Genomic DNA, 7,811 nt, shown 5'->3' on the forward strand with positions numbered 1-7,811 from the left:
CCTATATTGTATTTAAGGAAGTGCTAGATGCTATGGATTAAAACATAAATAAAGATGTTTAAGGGGGATTGGGACTGAGCGGAAATAGGCTGCAACTTAAATACATTATTAAGGATAGGCCTCATTCAAAAAAAAAAAAGAAGGTGGGGAACAGGTTTGCTGGTCCAATGGAGCCTGGTGTAACCACTGAGACTATGGCTCCTAGCTGCCCTTCAGGTCTGGAATTGAACCCACAACTGTGGTTTCCAGCCAAACAAAGTACAGGATGTGAGTTAAACATTTACCTCAAGTAGACACACGCCCTGGAGAGAACAATCATGGGAGAAGGAAGGGCTGCTTATGCACAGGGAGATAGCTCAGGGTGCAGAAGAGTATGAAGGGATGGACACTGGGAGGAGGTAACTATGGGGAGGAAGTGGGAGGGGAGCTGCTGCATTGTAAATTTTGGTCAATGACATGAGACAAAGTATATGTGAACTGCTGTATGAAAAGTGAATTTACTCTGTAAATCTTCACCCAAATCCTAATAAAAAATAAATAAAATAAAAAAATAAAAAAAAAAAGGATAGGCCTCATTAAGAGGGAGATATCTGAACAAGGACTTGAAAAAGGTGAAGAAGCTAGCCCTGCACATATCTGGAACTTAAATAAAAATCACTTTAATACTAACAGTTATTAAGAATAATGAATAAGGTGCTCACTTTGGCAGCTTATATACAAAAATTGGAACGATACAGAGAAAATCAGCATGGTGCCTGCTCAAGGATGGCACACAAATTCATGAAGCATTCCATATTTTTAGCAGTTGTGTTGTGGGAAATTGCAGTCGAAGCCAGGAGACAAAGTGTATGTGAGCTGCTGCATGAAAAGTGAATTTAAAAATTTAAAAAAAAAAAGAAGAAGAAGAATGAATGAATGAATAAGTAATCTTTTAACTTCAACATCTCCAGTTGGGGAAGAATTTTGTTAGTTAAAATCTATTAATTAGAATTTTTGATCTGGTTTCCAGGCATACCACTGACTTCCGTCAATTCACTCTGTTTATAGTTTCTCTCCTGTCAAGTAAGGCAAGCTTTCATTACTCTTAGATAAGAAACTAAGACTTACATGGTAAAGATGAAGGAGCTCTAGTGGTATAGTGGGTAAGGCATTTGGCTGCTAACCAGAAGGTAAGTGGTTCAAACCCACCAGCTGCTCTGCCGGAGGAAGATGAGGCAATCTATTTCCATAAAGATTTATAGCATTAGAAACCCAGTGGTCGTTGGGAATTGACTCAGTGGCAGTGGTTTTTTGGTGGTAATAATGTAAAGAATGTACGTTTCCAACTCAGACCTCTCCCTTGAATTCCAGGCCTGCAGATCTAACTGCTGGCTTAAAATCTCCACTTGGATATTTAATTGACATTTCAAACTTAACAAGTATAATATATTAAGCTCCCATATCCCCCTCATCCCAAACTTTCTCACTTTGCTTTTTCATGTAAGGATAATTCAGTTTTTAAGATTACAGGAACAAATCTTAATGACATCTTTGACTTCTTTCTTTTTCTTATTTTCCACATCTAGTTTTCTATCAGGAGCCTTGGTGACATAGCACTTGGCTGCTTAAAAAAAAAAAAAAAAATGTCAGAGATTCAAACTCACCAGCTGCTCAAGGGGAGAAAGGTCCTTGGGTTTCCGAGGCAGTAACACTATAGAACTAGATTGCCTAATCTTCCTTCCGAGGAGTGGCTGGTGGGTTGAACCACCAGCCTTCTGGTTAGCAGTCAAATGACTTAGGCACTACGCCACTGGACTCCCCTGTAAAGATTTACAACCTTAGAACCTTATGGGACAGTTCTACCCTGGCTTAGGGTGTTGCTATGAGTTGCAGTGGACTCTGTGGCAGAGAGTTTGGGTTTGGCTTACTATCAAATCCTGAGGGCTCAAACTTCAAAATATATAAAGAATTTAGCCACTCTCTCATAGCCAAAGCCTTGGTTGAAGCCACCATCATTTCTCTCCTGTATTCCTGCAATAGCTTCTTCCTCGTCTTACTTGCCTCTTCACTCTCTTACAGCTCTTTAACAGTTCAAATCATGTCATACTGAATCAGAAACCTGCCAATGCACCCAGAGTACAAACAAAAGTCCAACCAAAGGCCCTACTTTGTCTTCTCATTACCTGTCTAATCTCATCTCCTATTCTTTTCTGTTTTGAGCAGGCACACTTCTTGCCCTTAAGCCTTTGAACTTGGTATTTTCTCCCCCCAATATCAGATGACTAGCTCCTTCAGTTCTTTCAGATTTTTCTCAAAAGTCATTTTCTCAGTGAGCCCTTCCCCTGTTGAGAATAGCACAACCTCCTGCCCCTACACATTTCCAGTTGCCCTTCCCTGCTTGCTTCTTCTTTACAGCATGTATCACTTTCTAATATTTTCTTCCTCCACCTAGCTGTCAGTTTGTTATAATGTGGTAGTTTGCATGTTGCTATGATACCAGAAGCTATGTTATTGGTATTTCAAATGCTACTAGAGTCATTTATGGTAAATAGGTTTCTGGGGGCTTCCAGACTAAGATAGTTTAGGAAGCAAAGCCTGGCAATGTATTTCCAAAAATTAGCCAAGAAACACCCTATGGGTTGTAATGGAGTATTATCTGATACAGTGCTGGATGAGGAGCCCCCAGGAGTGGAAGGCACTCAAAATACAAAGTGGCCACAAGAATCAACTTCAGCATGGCACAGAACCAGGCAACATTTCTGTGGTACATTGGGTGGCCATGAGTTGGAGCCCATTCAATGGCAATCAACAATACAATACTTTCCTATATCTTTTGCTTATTGTTTGCCTCTGCCTTTATTACTTTCTAATACTTCCTTTATCTATCTTGCTTTTACCATTAGCATATTGATACCTGAAAGTATGCAAATACATGATATATGCTCAACAAATTTTTGCTGAATGAAAGAATAAACAAACATATTTAAAGGCATTTATTTGCCTCCACAGAAAAACATTCAGCTTTTGATGACCAAAAGTACATAGCTAGTCACTGTTGTTGTTAGATGTCATCATGTAGGTTCTGACTCATAGTGACCCTACGTGCAACAGAATAAAATCCTGCTTTGTCCTGTGCCATCTCCACAATTGTTGCTTGTCTGAACCACTGTGTTAACCCATCTCCTTGAGTCTCTTCCTCTTCTTCACTGATCCTATATTTTACCAAGCATGATGTCCTTCTCCAGGAACTGATACTTCCTGGCAACGTGTCCAAAGATTTAAGATGAAGTCTTACCATCCTCCCTACTTAGGAGTATTTGTACTTCCTCCAAGAAGAATTGATGCATTTGAATTATGGGGCTGCCAAAAAAATATTGAATATAACATGGACTACTAGAATATACAATCTGTCTTGGAAAACATACAGCTAGTCAATAGGCTTGAATATCAATATTTGTTGAGAACAACAATAATTTTCTAAATTTGTTTAGCTTCTATCAACATATTTAAAACAAGGTTAACCAATTGGGTGTAAGGGTTTTATTATAAGCCATATTATAAATAATTTGCTGAGAAAATAATCTGAGAAGCTGGACTATATGAGGAAGAATGTGGCATCAAGATTGGAGGAAGAGTCATTAATAACCTGCTGATGACACAACTTTGCTTGCTGAAAGTGAGGATGACTTGAAGCACTTACTGATGAAGGTTGAAGAATACAGTCTGCAGTATGGATTACATCTCAATATAAAGAAAACAAAAAGTGGACCAATAAGCAGCATCAAGATAAATAGAGAAAAGATTGAAGTTGTCAATCGATGCCAATGGAAGCTGCAGTCAAGATATCAGACATCATACAGCATTGAGCAAATCTGCTGAAAAGGACCTCTTTCAAGTGCTGAAGAGCAAAGATACTTCCTTGAAGACTAAGGTGAGCTTGACATGAACCATGGTATTTTCAATCGCATGTGAGTGCTGGACAATGAAGAAGGAAGACCAAAGAAAAATTGATGCTTTTGAGTTGTGGTGTTGGCGAAGAATGCTCAAAGTACCATGGACTAAAAGAACTAACAGGTCTGTCCTGGGGGGAGTGGAGGAGGCAAAATGCTCCTTGGAAGGGAGAATGGCCAGATTTTGTCTTACATATTTTGGTCATGTTGTCAGAAGGGACCATTCCCTGAAGAAGGATGTCACACTTGGTAAGGTGGAGGGTCGACGAAAGAGGGGAGGGCCCTCAAGGAGATGGATTGACACAGTGGCAGTGGAGATGGGCTCAAGTATAGCAGAGATTGCAGAGCTAGCGCAGGACTGGGCAGTGTTTTGTTCTGTTGTGCATAGGGTCGCTATGAATCAGGGACGACTCGACGGCACCTAACAACAATGAGAACTTTACTTCTTTGTAAAGTATCTTTAATTCCATAGCAGCTTCTTCCTTTATATTTACCTAGAAAAGCTCTTTAATGTAATATGTAACATCTCAACTTTCGCACTGATCATATAAAACAAGAATTTAACCTGTTGTGTGTTGAATCCGATAGGTATTTTGGAGGGGAAAAAAATGAATTATATCCTGTTGTTCCTTTTCTTGTCAGTAACTGATTAGGAAGAGTTTTCTGGTTAAGTAATTAAGCTAATGTTAAAGGCTTACTTAAATTATAGATTGAAGTTTAAAACTCACTGGAGAAAACTGATGGTCATGAAAACTTACTGACTACTTAAGACCAACTTTCTGTCCATCTAACAAAATAAGATACGATAAGACAATCAAGAATAATTGAAATACCATTTGAAAATAAATATAATTGTATCTAGGTATTCAAACCATTTAAAATACTGTAACTGGTTTTAATATGTATGTAAAAATTAAAAACATTCTATAAGGAACCCAAAAGTAAAGTGAGATATATGTATATTTCATTGTTTCTTCTGTGTGCAATTTATTAAAGCTAGTTAGGTCATTTTCTCTTTGACGAATATATTTTTACAAAATTTTCTCACTGCTAATACTGCTCTCTCTCGGTTCCTCCTCCTAACATTCTGTACACGATCTTTGATGTCTGTTCCCCTTTCTCTAGTTGTTATGTGTACTGTCAAGTCAATTCCAACCCATAACCTCATATGGCAGTGTAGAATTGCCCCATAGCATTTTCTTAGATGTAATCTTTGTGGGAGCAGATCACCAAGTCTTTCTCTGTGGAGATACTGGGTGGATGGAAACATCCAACCTTTTGGTTAGCAGCCAACCACGTAACCGTTTGCGCCATTAGGACTCCTTCTTTCTCTCTAGTATCAGATGTCAATGACCCCATTATAACCAGTTGTCATATATGAATATGAATATGACCAACTTGGTATCATTGGGTAATTGACAACCCCATATATGTCAGAGTAGAACTGTGCTCCATAGGATTTTCAGTGGCTTATTTTTCAGAAGAAGATTGTCTGCCCTTTCCTCCAAGGCATCACTGGGTGGATTCCAAACAACAACCTTTTAGTTAGCAGCTGAAGAAGCTAACCCTTTGCATCACCCAGGGACTTGTATCCATTTATAATTACTCCTAATTTACTCCTAAATAATAGTGCATCCTGTTTTAAATATATAAATAAGCATACTCTGGTTTCTTGACTGACGAGAATGGAATGCACAAGCCAGGGTTGGCAATGAATTTATTGAATGAAAAACACTGTTGCAAATTTAGGACAAGTAAAGAAATGTTACCTTCGTATGCAGTTGCAGCACAAGGTGTTAATTAACCAGGAAGCCTCCCTGCAAAGATCTGCCCATCTAGAGATATAAGAGTGTTGAGCAACTACTCAGACCAGAAGATTAACTTGTGGGAAATGTCATAAGGATTCTCAGGTTGCATTTTCAATAGCCTCTATGTTTCCAGAGATTTTTAAAAAATTTGTTCTTTTGGCTATTTTATTCTGAGGTTAAGAAGCCAAACACAAGAAATTCATCTCAAAAGAGTTCACCTGTAATATCTATAAATGTGGGCAAATTCTTCTTTCTTCAAGGTCCCTAAAATATAATAAGGTTTCTAGCCTGCCCAGAAGGAGCATTATTTATTACCTATACAGTGCAGAGAAAATATCAAACCGATTTTCTGGGACTGTTTTATGGGCATTGGTTTCACCTATGAAGTGCAACTTTTGTTCTTAATGGCAGGCTTTTCAAAACTGATTAAATGAGATTTAGTCTCAAATATGACACTTCCAGATATGTTCTTGGTTGCACAATCAATTTGTCCAATTGTGTCCTGGTAAAAAGGACAGATTCTTATCAGATCTATGTAAATAACTATATTACCTTTTTTTTAAAAAAAAGTAAACTTTCACCCAAATCACAATGAAAAAAACAACAACAACAAAAAGAAAACTGTGTAGGAAAGTGTTTGTACTTGAATTCTGAAGCTCAGTAAGAAAAACAAAACAAAACAAACTCACTGCCATCAAGTAGATTCTGAGTCATAGAGCCCCCCACTGGGTTTCCAAGGCTATAAGTCTTTATGAATGCAGACTGTCTCATCATTCTTCTACAAAGTGGGTGGTGGGATCGAACCACTGACCTTTCTTTTGGTTAGTAGTCAAATGCCTTAACCATAAATAACACCACCAGACCTCCTTAGAAAGAAAACGTTAACATTTAAATAAGAGTTCCTTTTAAATTGCAAAATCATAATAATCCACTATGTCGAAGGTTAGGGAGAGGTCAAGAAGAAAAAGGCCTTATAGTACATTGGTATGGCACACAGCCTGACTATGGGGTCTTGAAGACTCTAAGAATTGGGATTCCTCTGGCATCGTGAGGAATTACAGCTTTGAAAGCACCAATGATCAATGTCCATGATCCAAATCTGTCTGCGTTTATGATGAGGGCCTACAGCAGGGATGGTGGAGAGTTTTGCCCTCAAGTAACTTTGAAGATGTTAGAAGCTGTGAAAGAGATGGACTTGAGCAGCATAAGTCTATTAATGATCTCAGATTAAACAATTACACTGCAAACCCCAGGAATTCCAAGAAATACATGGGAAATAATATGAGGGCCGAGAACTACTGCATTAGTAGAGACTGACATAAGTTAGCAAAGAATGGGTTTTTACCAGTAACATGACTTTTTGTGCCCAAGGTTGCAGAGATTAATGAAAGAGAGAACTATTGAAAGAGTTTGAATCATTTGTGAAATTTTAGACCTAATGAAAAGGTAAGCTTGCATTGGTAATCTAGAAATGCAAACTTTTTTTTTTTTTAATTTATGGCTATGAGTACTTGTTGACTTTTGGTGGCTTTTTTTTTTTTTTTTTCTTTTTTCTTATTTTGAAGGGTTCGAAAAAAAATTAAACAAATAAATCAATGTTAGATTTCAGAAGGCATTTTATTACATCTTCCTTTCTCACCATCACCCAGACATTAAAAAAAGAAATAAGAATGGAAAAAGAAGTGAGGCTTCATTTGATTCTTGATTTAGCATTAACATAATTTGGAGTTTTCATCCCAGATGATAAAACAGATTAGAATGTTGTTCGTTTTTGTTGGTTTGTTTTTGGGGTTCATACTTAGATGGGTGCATGGAAGAGAAGTTCCTCAAAATATTCTGGATGAAAGCAGTCTCTGGAGCTGCTCCATTTTGGAGGATTATTCCAAGGTTTAATCTCCTTAGTGTAAAAAGCAATTCTGGGGATTATTGTTATCAGGGAGTCTCTGGATAGTGCTAATGGTGAACTTAGTGGGCTGCTAACCAGAAGGTTGACAGTTCAACTCCACCCAGAGACACGGTGGAAGAAATTCCTAGTAAACTACTTCTGAAAAATCAGCCATTGGAAACCCTATGG

General features: G+C 37.9%; 1 non-coding gene across 1 annotated transcript; it reads left to right on the forward strand.

The window, feature by feature from the left end:
• Positions 1–693: 693 nt before the first annotated feature.
• LOC122151135 lies at positions 694–800 on the forward strand. The gene has a single exon (XR_006163994.1). It is a non-coding gene; the product is annotated as a U6 spliceosomal RNA (small nuclear RNA).
• Positions 801–7,811: the final 7,011 nt, after the last annotated feature.

The sequence above is a fragment of the Orycteropus afer genome, unplaced genomic scaffold (assembly GCF_000298275.1).
Source record: "Orycteropus afer afer isolate SDZICR_OR568_19922 unplaced genomic scaffold, OryAfe1.0 scaffold00001, whole genome shotgun sequence".
NCBI classification, from domain to species: domain Eukaryota; kingdom Metazoa; phylum Chordata; class Mammalia; order Tubulidentata; family Orycteropodidae; genus Orycteropus; species Orycteropus afer.